At 37.2% G+C, this 12,947-nt stretch overlaps 1 pseudogene; it reads right to left on the minus strand.

The window, feature by feature from the left end:
- Window positions 1–11,860: 11,860 nt before the first annotated feature.
- On the minus strand, window positions 11,861–12,510 carry LOC102955389 (annotated as a pseudogene).
- Between the last annotated feature and the right edge of the window lie 437 nt (window positions 12,511–12,947).

Genomic DNA, 12,947 nt, shown 5'->3' on the forward strand with positions numbered 1-12,947 from the left:
TTAGCCAGACTTAGGTATGGCCGCACTTATATGTGGAATCTTTAAAAAAAAAAAGATTGTGATAAGCACCAGGTATTGTATTCAAGAGTTGAATCACTAAATTCTATACCTGAAACTAATACTATACTGTATGTTAACTAATTGGAATTTAAATTAAAACTTGGGGAAAAAAACTCAAACTCATACATATGGAGAATAGAATGGTGGTTGTCGCCAGGGGCTGGAAAGTGGGAGAAATGGGAAATGATTTTTTTTGAAGGACACAAACTTCCAGTTATAAAATGAATTAAATTCTTAGGATCTAATATTCAGCCTGGTGCTGAATGAACAATAACAGTTAACAGTAACTGTATTATATAGTTGAAAGTTGCTGAGAGAGTAGATCTTAAATGTTCTCACCACACACACACACACACACAAATATAATTAGGTGAGATGTTGAATGTGTTAACTAACCTTATTGTGGAATCATTTTGCAGTATAAGCATGTACCAAATCATCATGTTATACACCTTAAAGTTACTACTGTTGTATGTCAATTGTATCTCAATAAAGTTGGAGGAAAAAAGACACATACTCTGAGGGGAAAAAAAAAACTATTTGTGAATATGTGAAATTATTTATGTTCTATGTTTATTTTTTAATGTTTATTTTTGAGAGCAAGAAACAGAATGTGAACGGGTGCAGGACAGAGAGAGAGGGAGACACAATATGAAGCAGGCTCCAGGCTCTCAGCTGTCAATATAGAGCCCGATGCAGGGCTCCAACCCACAAACCGTGAGATCATGACCTGACCTGAAGTCATATGCTTGACTGACTGAGCTGCCCAGGAGTCCCTGCATTCTATGTTTATATCAAAAGTGAGGGGCTCCTGGGCGGCTCAGTAAGTTAAGCGTCAGACTCCATCTCAGCTCAGGTCTTGATCTCATGGTTTGTGAGTTCGAGCCCAGCGTCAGGCTCTGCTCTGGCAATGCGGAGCCTGTTTGGGATTATCTCTCTCTCTCCCTCTCTCTCTCTGCCCCTCCCCTGCTCACAACCTCTTTCTCTCTCTCTCTCAAAATAAGTAAATAAACATTTTATTTTATTTTATTTTATTTTATTTTATTTTATTTTATTTATTTATTTTTTTAATATATGAATTTTATTGTCAAATTGGTTTCCATACAACACCCAGTGCTTATCCCAAAAGGTGCCCTCCTCAATACCCATCACCCACCCTCCCCTCCCTCCCACCCCCCATCAACCCTCAGTTTGTTCTCAGTTTTTAACAGTCTCTTATGCTTTGGCTCTCTCCCACTCTAACCTCTTTTTTTTTTTTTTTCCTTCCCCTCCCCCATGGGTTTCTGTTACGTTTCTCAGGATCCACATAAAAGTGAAACCATATGGTATCTGTCTTTCTCTGTATGGCTTATTTCACTTAGCATCACACTCTCCAGTTCCATCCACGTTGCTACAAAAGGCCATATTTCATTTTTTCTCATTGCCACGTAGTATTCCATTGTGTATATAAACCACAATTTCTTTATCCATTCATCAGTTGATGGACATTTAGGCTCTTTCCATAATTTGGCTATTGTTGAGAGTGCTGCTATAAACATTGGGGTACAAGTGCCCCTGTGCATCAGTACTCCTGTATCCCTTGGATAAATTCCAATTCCCAAAATAGCACTGCTAGGTGCTATTGCTGGGTCATAGGGTAGGTCTATTTTTAATTTTCTGAGGAACCTCCACACTGCTTTCCAGAGTGGCTGCACCAATTTGCATTCCCACCAACAGTGCAAGAGGGTTCCCGTTTCTCCACATCCTCTCCAGCATCTATAGTCTCCTGATTTGTTCATTTTGGCCACTCTGACTGGCGTGAGGTGATATATGAGTGTGGTTTTGATTTGTATTTCCCTGATAAGGAGCGACGTTGAGCATCTTTTCATGTGCCTGTTGGCCATCCGGATGTCTTCTTTAGAGAAGTGTCTATTCATGTTTTCTGCCCATTTCTTCACTGGGTTATTTGTTTTTCGAGTGTGGAGTTTGGTGAGCTCTTTATAGATTTTGGATACTAGCCCTTTGTCCGATATGTCATTTGCAAATATCTTTTCCCATCCCGTTGGTTGCCTTTTAGTTTTGTTGGTTGTTTCCTTTGCTGTGCAGAAGCTTTTTATCTTCATAAGGTCCCAGTAATTCACTTTTGCTTTTAATTCCCTTGCCTTTGGGGATGTGTCGAGTAAGAGATTGCTACAGCTGAGGTCAGAGAGGTCTTTTCCTGCTTTCTCCTCTAAGGTTTTGATGGTTTCCTGTCTCACATTCAGGTCCTTTATCCATTTTGAGTTTATTTTTGTGAATGGTGTGAGAAAGTGGTCTAGTTTCAACCTTCTGCATGTTTCTGTCCAGTTCTCCCAGCACCATTTGTTAAAGAGACTGTCTTTTTTCCATTGGATGTTCTTTCCTGCTTTGTCAAAGATGAGTTGGCCATACGTTTGTGGGTCTAGTTCTGGGGTTTCTATTCTATTCCATTGGTCTATGTGTCTGTTTTTGTGCCAATACCATGATGTCTTGATGATGACAGCTTTGTAGTAGAGACTAAAGTCTGGGATTGTGATGCCTCCTGCTTTGGTCTTCTTCTTCAAAATTACTTTGGCTATTCGGGGCCTTTTGTGGTTCCATATGAATTTTAGGATTGCTTGTTCTAGTTTCGAGAAGAATGCTGGTGCAATTTTGATTGGGATTGCATTGAATGTGTAGATAGCTTTGGGTAGTATTGACATTTTGACAATATTTATTCTTCCAATCCATGAGCACGGAATGTCTTTCCATTTCTTTAAATCTTCTTCAATTACCTTCATAAGCTTTCTATAGTTTTCAGCATACAGATCTTTTACATCTTTGGTTAGATTTATTCCTAGGTATTTTATGCTTCTTGGTGAAATTGTGAATGGGATCAGTTTCTTCATTTGTCTTTCTGTTGCTTCATTGTTAGTGTATAAGAATGTAACTGATTTCTGTACATTGATTTTGTATCCTGCAACTTTGCTGAATTCATGTATCAGTTCTAGCAGACTTTTGGTGGAGTCTATCGGATTTTCCATGTATAATATCATGTCATCTGCAAAAAGCAAAAGCTTGACTTCATCTTTGCCAATTTTGATGCCTTTGATTTCCTTTTGTTGTCTGATTGCTGATGCTAGAACTTCCAGCACTATGTTAAACAACAGTGGTGAGAGTGGGCATCCCTGTCGTGTTCCTGATCTCAGGGAAAAAGCTCTCAGTTTTTCCCCGTTGAGGATGATGTTAGCTGTGGGCTTTTCATAAATGGCTTTTATGATCTTTAAGTATGTTCCTTCTATCCCGACTTTCTCAAGGGTTTTTATTACGAAAGGGTGCTGGATTTTGTCAAAGGCCTTTTCTGCATCGATTGACAGGATCATATGGTTCTTCTCTTTTTTTTTGTTAATGTGATGTATCACGTTGATCGATTTGCGAATGTTGAACCAGCCCTGCATCCCAGGAATGAATCCCACTTGATCATGGCAAATAATTCTTTTTATATGCCGTTGAATTCGATTTGCTAGTATCTTATTGAGAATTTTTGCATCCATATTCATAAGGGATATTGGCCTGTAGTTCTCTTTTTTTACTGGGTCTCTGTCTGGTTTAGGAATCAAAGTAATACTGGCTTCATAGAATGAGTCTGGAAGTTTTCCTTCCCTTTCTATTTCTTGGAATAGCTTGAGAAGGATAGGTATTATCTCTGCTTTAAACGTCTGGTAGAACTCCCCTGGGAAGCCATCTGGTCCTGGACTCTTATTTGTTGGGAGATTTTTGATAACCGATTCAATTTCTTCGCTGGTTATGGGTCTGTTCAAGCTTTCTATTTCCTCCTGATTGAGTTTTGGAAGAGTGTGGGTGTTTAGGAACTTGTCCATTTCTTCCGGCTTGTCCAATTTGTTGGCATATAATTTTTCATAGTATTCCCTGATAATTGTTTGTATCTCTGAGGGATTGGTTGTAATCATTCCATTTTCATTCATGATTTTATCTATTTTGGTCATCTCCCTTTTCTTTTTGAGAAGCCTGGCTAGAGGTTTGTCAATTTTGTTTATTTTTTCAAAAAACCAATTCTTGGTTTCGTTGATCTGCTCTACAGTTTTTTTAGATTCTATATTGTTTATTTCTGCTCTGATCTTTATGATTTCTCTTCTTCTGCTGGGTTTAGGCTGCCTTTGCTGTTCTGCTTCTATTTCCTTTAGGTGTGCTGTTAGATTTTGTATTTGGGATTTTTCTTGTTTCTTGAGATAGGCCTGGATTGCAATGTATTTTCCTCTCAGGACTGCCTTCGCTGCGTCCCAAAGCGTTTGGATTGTTGTATTTTCATTTTCGTTTGTTTTATATATATTTTAATGTCTTCTCTAATTGCCTGGTTGACCCACTCATTCGTTAGTAGGGTGTTCTTTAACCTCCATGCTTTTGGAGGTTTTCCAGACTTTTTCCTGTGGTTGATTTCAAGCTTCATAGCATTGTGGTCTGAAAGTATGCATGGTATGATCTCAATTCTTGTATACTTATGAAGGGCTGTTTTGTGACCCAGTATGTGATCTATCCTGGAGAATGTTCCATGTGCACTCGAGAAGAAAGTATATTCTGTTGCTTTGGGATGCAGAGTTCTAAATATATCTGTCAAGTCCATCTGATCCAATGTATCATTCAGGGCCCTTGTTTCTTTATTGACCGTGTGTCTAGATGATCTATCCATTTCTGTAAGTGGGGTGTTAAAGTCCCCTGCAATTACCACATTCTTATCAATAAGGTTGCTTATGTTTATGAGTAATTGTTTTATATATATGGGGGCTCCGGTATTCGGCGCATAGACATTTATAATTGTTAACTCTTCCTGATGGATAGACCCTGTAATTATTATATAATGCCCTTCTTCATCTCTTGTTACAGCCTTTAATTTAAAGTCTAGTTTGTCTGATATAAGTATGGCTACTCCAGCTTTCTTTTGGCTTCCAGGAGCATGATAAATAGTTCTCCATCCCCTCACTCTCAATCTAAAGGTGTCCTCAGATCTAAAATGAGTCTCTTGTAGACAGCAAATAGATGGGTCTTGTTTTTTTATCCATTCTGATACCCTATGTCTTTTGGTTGGCGCATTTAATCCATTTACATTCAGTGTTATTATAGAAAGATACGGGTTTAGAGTCATTGTGATGTCTGTATGTTTTATGCTTGTAGTGATGGCTCTGGTATTTTGTCTCACAGGATCCCCCTTAGGATCTCTTGTAGGGCTGGTTTAGTGGTGACAAATTCCTTCAGTTTTTGTTTGTTTGGGAAGACCTTTATCTCTCCTATTCTAAATGACAGACTTGCTGGATAAAGGATTCTCGGCTGCATATGTTTTCTGTTTAGCACACTGAAGATATCGTGCCAATCCTTTCTGGCCTGCCAAGTTTCAAAAGAGAGATCAGTCACGAGTCTTATAGGTCTCCCTTTATATGTGAGGGCACATTTATCCCTTGCTGCTTTCAGAATTTTCTCTTTATCCTTGTATTTTGCCAGTTTCACTATGACATGTCGTGCAGAAGATTGATTCAAGTTACGTCTGAAGGGATTCTCTGTGCCTCTTGGATTTCAATGCCTTTTTCCTTCCCCAATTCAGGGAAGTTCTCAGCTATAATTTCTTCAAGTACCCCTTCAGCACCTTTCCCTCTCTCTTCCTCCTCTGGGATACCAATTATGCGTATATTATTTCTTTTTAGTGTATCACTTAGTTCTCTAATTTTCCCCTCATACTCCTGGATTTTTCTATCTCTCTTTCTCTCAGCTTCCTCTTTTTCCATAACTTTATCTTCTGGTTCACCTATTCTGTCCTCTGCCTCTTCAATCCGAGCTGTCGTCGTTTCCATTTTGTTTTGCATTTCGTTTAAAGCGCTTTTCAGCTCCTCGTGACTGTTCCTTAGTCCCTTGATCTCTGTAGCAAGAGATTCTCTGCTGTCCTCTATACTGTTTTCAAGCCCAGCGATTAATTTTATGACTATTATTCTAAATTCACTTTCTGTTATATTATTTAAATCCTTTTTGATCAGTTCATTAGCTGTTGTTATTTCCTGGAGATTCTTCTGAGGGGAATTCTTCCGTTTGGTCATTTTGGATAGTCCCTGGAGGGGTGTGGACCTGCAGGGCACTTCCCCTGTGCTGTGGTGTATAACTGGAGTTGGTGGGCGGGGCGCAGTCCGACCTGATGTCTGCCCCCAGCCCACCGCTGGGGCCACAGTCAGACTGGTGTGTGCCTTCTCTTCCCCTCTCCTAGGGGCGGGATTCACTGTGGGGTGGCGTGGCCCATCTGGGCTACTTGCACACTGCCAGGCTTGTGGTGCTGGGGATCTGGCGTATTAGCTGGGGTGGGTAGGCAAGGTGCACGGGGGCAGGAGGGGCAGGCTTAGCTCGCTTCTCCTTAGGTGATCCACTTCAGGAGGGGCCCTGTGGCAGCAGGAGGGAGTCAGATCCGCTGCCGGAGGTTTGGCTCCGCAGAAGTACAGAGTTGGGTGTTTGCATGGAGCGAGCAAGTTCCCTGGCAGGAACTGGTTCCCTTTGGGATTTTGGCTGGGGGAATAGGCGGGGGAGATGGCGCTGGCGAGCGCCTTTGTTCCCCACCAAACTGAGCTCTGTCGTCTGGGGGCTCAGCAGCTCTCCCTCCCTTTGTCCTCCAGCCTTCCCGCTTTCTGAGCAGAGCTGTTAACTTATGACCTCCCAGACGCCAAGTTGCGCTTGCTGTCGGAACACAGTCCGTCAGGCCCCTCCGCTTTTGCCTGCCAGACTCGGGGGCTCTGCTTGGCCGGCGAGCCACCCCTCCGCCCCGGCTCCCTCCCGCCAGTCCGTGGAGCGCGCACTGCCTCGCCGCCCTTCCTACCCCTTCCGTGGGCCTCTCGTCTGTGCTTGGCCTCGGAGACTCCATTCTGCTAATCCTCTGGCGGTTTTCTGGGTTATTTAGGCAGGTGTAGGTGGAATCTAAGTGATCAGCAGGACGCGCGGTGAGCCCAGCGTCCTCCTATGCCGCCATCTTCCCCTCTCTCAGCAATAAACATTTTTTAAAAGGGTGAATATTCACTACAAACATATTAATGTATTTTATGATGAGATGCTGCCTAAATACCATTGGCTAATGTTACATAAAATTAAGTAAATGAATCAAATTACCTTTCTAAATCTGAAAAACTCCAAATTCCTAAATAATTTGTCCCCAAGAGTTTCTTTTTTTCTTTAAGTTTTACTTTTTTTTAAAGTTTATTTTTATTTATTTTGAGAGAGAGCAAGTAGGAAAGGGGCAGCGAGAGAGGGAAACAGAATCCCAAGAGGGTGGGGGAGGGGTTCCAACTCATCAACCCTGAGATCCTGACCTGAACTGAAATCAAGAGTCAATGGAGCCATGACTCTTGCATGGAGCCAATCCATGGAGCCATGCAGGTGCCCCTCCCCAAGAGTTTCTAAGAGGTGTATAAAAATAATAAAATGAGACATGCGAAGAATTATTGATGGTGTTTATCTATAGAAAGAAGATTGAGGCTTTTTTTTTCACTTCATATCCTTCTGTGCATTTTGAATTTTGTATTGATCATGAATTTCTTTAAAAAGTGATTTTAAAAATAAGTTATGGTATATCTCTGTGATCAGGAAACTGTCAGTCTATCTCATGATTTTGAAGTGAGTGGTACTCCAAGAGTCTGGGGAAAGTGGAGATTACTATGAGTTGGAGTAGAAAGGATAGACTTTATGGAAAATTTGGGGGCAAACTTTAAAATATGAGAAAGGTTTGGAAAATGATACACACAATGGAAGAGCATAGCAGAAGGAAGGATAATATTAGGTGAAAATACATAGTGTGTACTTTGATTGGTTTGGTCTTGTTGCTAATTGTACAGATCTGTTAATTTTTACTTTATATTACCCAAGAATTCTTTATTTTATATTCTTATGTATAGGACTTGAAAATATCTTGCAATGGAGATTAATTTAGTAGAATTTTCCTTTCATTGTTCTACATTAATTAGTTAATTAATCAATTGATTTTAACGTGGATTGCATGTCATACGATTTTGAAAACATGAAATAAGGGCACTACACTGTTTTTGCTTCACTCAGATAGCTACTTCAATAAGCTTAAATTATTAGACTCTTCATTTCTTCTAGGTTAAATGTGTGACTGGAAATAATTTTGTGATCTTGCCACATACCTAATTCGTGTTCAACATTTTTAGTTATCTGTTCTTGTCTTTTCTGTTACTGGTAAATATTGTTTGACTATTACAATTATTTTTATAGGTTCTTTTTGCCTGTTTGTCATTTATATGAGCTCTTCATTCCCCAACTTTTCTCTTTAATTACTTATTTTTTTCTTAGAAACTCTCAAACTAAGCTTTTAATAGCAAAGCAAATATTTCCATGAATTATAAAGTTAATAGAAATAGTGTCACCACGTGCCTCTATAAATATAATACTATACTATATACTTTTACTATATAATACTATACTATATACTTTTACTATAAATTATAGTAAAAGAATTATTTGAAGCAAATTAAATTTTAATTAAGTGTCTCCAGTTATGTTTCTGTGTGGGATTTATTCAACATCTTTATGTTTAATGCAGAATTTTTCCAAATCCAAATGTGATTTTAACCCATATTATTACTTATGTCTTTTAATTGGCATTAGCATGACATATTGTAACTGCATTTAATTTTACCATGAATGCATATTTTTTAATCACTTTATAAAACTGATTATGTAAACGTAGTAGTCCATATAGCTGCATTTGCTACACATGACCATTTAATTATATATATTGTTAATTTGTTTGATATTTTTAGTTTCATGTATTACTTAGTAATAAAAATATAAAATAAAACTACCTATTGAAGGAAGGCATTAGTTTTTTTATTGCTTTTGCAGTTCCAACTAAAATTCTAATGTAGACTTTATTTAAGAAGCTTAATAAATACTATTTGATCACAGTATCTTTATGTTATATAATAGATCTTAATATCATTTTCATTTCAAAAAGAAAAGCAAAGCCATAAAACTCCTAATTTCCTGCTGCAAGTATTACCCAATTTCTTCATCCTAAATATTAATACCTACGGGCTAATTTTTGTACAAATCAGTTGCTACTTGCTACGTTATCTTAACATATATGTACCCTTCCTATCATTCCTTTCTACCTCCAATGTTAAGAGTATGCCATTTATGAAAGACTACTATTCTTTTTCTAATACTTCAAACATGCCATATTATACAAGCTATTCAAGAGATAGCAGGTTTTAAAAAATGATTGGGAAGCTCACAGTTGCTAAATTATCTAGATCCAATTATATTTTATACTTTATGTTATTAAACATTATCATAACATTAAACTTATATTGTGATCTTAAAAGGACAAAACAACAAAGGAGAATTTTAAATGTTTTTGTGATTTACCACATATCGGGATAAATATTGGGAGCAGTTAGCTCATGGTCATATAACAGAATCTAGTAATCATATTATCATGTTGTATTTATAAATCAAAACTTATCCATTTTACCTATATTGCTCAATGTGAATAAAACATAAATTATAAAAAACAATTTAGATGACTAAATAAACTGGTAAATTGGTAAGAATTTTATCCCGTTGCAATTTATTTTCTAAGAATATTAAAGAAAGTATGTTGGTTTCTTGCTACATATACTGTTGGTTTTTTTTTTTTTTGTAAATTTTCAATTGTATCTACATTTTATTATTTATATTCTAAGAAAATTGTTTTTAGATATTTGCTTATGTATAATACACACACATATATATAAATGTATACATATAAATGTTATATATGTCTATATATGTATATATACAAGAGAAGACTATGCAATATAAATTCAGTGTAGCTTTTCCTAATCTACTGAAGTACATTTCTGTTTTTACCCTTTGTTGACTACTTGTGATCTGCTAGAAGAAGAGGCCATTTAGCGGATCTTACTACCCAACCCATCTTCAGCACAAGCCTGATAGAACATCAAGTCAGGGACCCAACTAATGAACATAATTTTGGTGGGCTTTACTTTTTCTTTGTTTTCTTTTTTCATTTTTCCTCTATAATTCATCTTTTATAAATTAAAACTTAAGGTTGTTCAAGTGCAGATAGATTCTAGTTTCTTTATTCTTTCATTTTTCTGGTTGAATCTTCAATTTAAAATTTTCTCATTTCCAAAAGCCATTGTCTACAGTGAAAAGTAGCTTTATATTGGTTTATAAACATTCTCCAACTTAAACTGGAATAAAATAAATTTGGACTTTGGATTTACAGAGAAAATTGCCATATTAACTTTTTGTGACTGCTTTCATCATTTGATAGAAATTTTTAGTTGTTGTTACATCTTTGAGGTAAGGACGTACTATAGTCTAGCCCAGGCTTATTTTATTATTTGTTTCTTTCCCTATGTTTCTTTTTGTATACATACTAATTATGTGTGCTCCATTTTTAGACCTATTTATGTATGTGTAGATTTTTAAATGTGAAATATCTGAAGAACTATATTACTGTTTTCTTTTAGGTATATTTTATAAGATCAATGTAGTTATTCAGTCATGAACAGAAATATTTCTCTAGTATAATTTGTCTTGGCAGTTCACTTTAAATACTTTAGAAACTGAAGATTATCTGATCAAATGAATTTGTTCTTAAGAAAAATTTAGTGGCAGCATTATTGAGATTCAATTCATACACTACACAGTTCACAATTTTAAATTGTACACTTTGGTTCTTTTTAGTATATATACAATGTTGTACATCAACCACCGCGACCTACTTTCAGAACATTTTCATCACCTCAGAAAGAAACCCTACACCTGTTAGCAGTTACTCTCCATTCCCCTCTACTACAAGTCCCTGGCGACCAGTAATCTTTTTATCACTGTGGATTTCCCTATTCTGGACATTTCCTATACATAGAATCATACAATATGTGGATATTTGTGTCTGACTTTCACTTAGCATAATGTTTTCAAGGTTCATTCATCTTGTAAGCATGTGTTAGAATTTCAGTCCTTTTTATGACCAAATAACATTCCATTGTATGGATTATACTACATTTTGTATATCTATTTATCAGTTAATGAGAGCCTGTTCTTAGTAATCTTCACTTACTAATAATTAATTATAATCACTTATTAATAATCAATAATAATCACTTATTAATTAATAACCACTTATTAATCTTCAGTGGCAAGAAGCCTGAAATTATAGTTTAGTACTGAGCAGTCTTTGATGTACGTTGTAGAATTAAAAATTTGTGTTTTAAAAAAAGTTTCTGTATGTCTGTTTAATACTTCTAAAAGATTTACGCTTGCCTTTCAAAATTTACAAAATTCTTAATTCCAAATCACATCTGGCTCCAAAAAGTATTGGATGAGGGATTGTGTATAGTATCTGGAAATTAAAAGGGAAGGAAAAGTTGGTCATCTATAGGGAATATTCAATTTATCCTTTTTTCTCTGTAGCATTCAATGGACACTTCTTTCCTTCTCTATATATGTCTAAATAAAGGACACCCTTATTGGCAATAATTTTAAGTCTTTGTCTTACTTTCCTCATCTCATTGGTCAGTATGCCCAGTGGTTTATACCTTATTAAAATCTCTTAATTCATTCTCCCTATTCTGTCTTCACCTCTAGGAACTGAGTTCATTTTTCCCCCAACTGGCACATTTATTAAGATTAAACATAAGACCCTTCTCTTCCCTTACCCCAGAAAGCTGTGCCCACAAAGTCCCAGGCTCCTGAAGCAGGGTCCCTCTGCCCCACTTCTGAAACAAGCTCTCAGGCTTTGGCAAAGCTCTCAGGCTTTGGCAATAGCCTAAGTTGCCCCCAGGGCTGTGACCTGCTGAATCTTCTGGCTCATCATCTCCATGAGAGCCTGTTTCATGGCATGCTTCTGCTGCAGAGCTGGCTGCACTTTCTCCATTTGCTTGGTGAAGAAATCTATCTTCCTCTTGAAAAAGTCCTTGTCATCTTCATTTTTGTTTTTTACGTAGTAGCCTGTTCCCACGTCAATGAGTACATGTTCCACATTATGTAGTTTCCCGGGGACATGCATAGGACTGGTCAGTGGGACGAGTAATTCTTTTCCCTCATTGTTCTTGTTCAGCATGTTTAGACAGTCTTTGGCTTCCACACACTTGGTCTGTACCACCTTGATCTGGGCATCTTGTCCTTGATCTGGACAAGAAATCCACTTTCGGGTCCAGTTGGTTCTTGAGCATTTCTAGCTGCAGCAGGTTCAGCTCAGTGATGTTAATGACTAGGCCGTGTTGGGAAGCAAGTTCATTTTCGTTCTAGATTATAATATAGCAGGTTTTTTTTTACACCTATCAGTAGTTTACCTTACATCAATTAGAGAATTTTAATCAAATTGTATTTGAACATTCTGTATACTTGTCTCTTTTCCAGCCGCTGGCCTGAAAATTCCTTGAAAGCAAGACCTGTCATTTATTTCTTAACTTTTTTCTACAGTAGCTGTCAAAGAGTTTGTACTCATCTGTTTGCTGAAAGAATAATGAATGAATGAGTAAATAAACATTATCACTTAAACTATATTGTTAAAAATTACATCATGAAATTTATTTATTTATTTATCTATTCATTTATTTATTTATTTTACTTATTTATTTGAGAGAGAGCACGAGCATGCAAGTTGGGGAGAGGCAGGGAGAGAGAGAGACTCTCAAGCAGGCTCCACACTCAGAGTCTGATGCAGGGCTCCATCCCCCAACCCTGGTATCATGACCTGAGCCAAAACCAAGAGCCAGCTCCTCAACCAACTGAGGCACCTAACTACCCCAATCAAAATTTATTTTCAATGTAAACTAATATTTAATACACATAATAGAGACATTCAAATGGTGTCACTGCTAGTAAGTGACCTG

Source organism: Panthera tigris, chromosome C1 (assembly GCF_018350195.1).
Source record: "Panthera tigris isolate Pti1 chromosome C1, P.tigris_Pti1_mat1.1, whole genome shotgun sequence".
In the NCBI taxonomy this organism is placed as follows: Eukaryota; Metazoa; Chordata; class Mammalia; order Carnivora; family Felidae; genus Panthera; species Panthera tigris.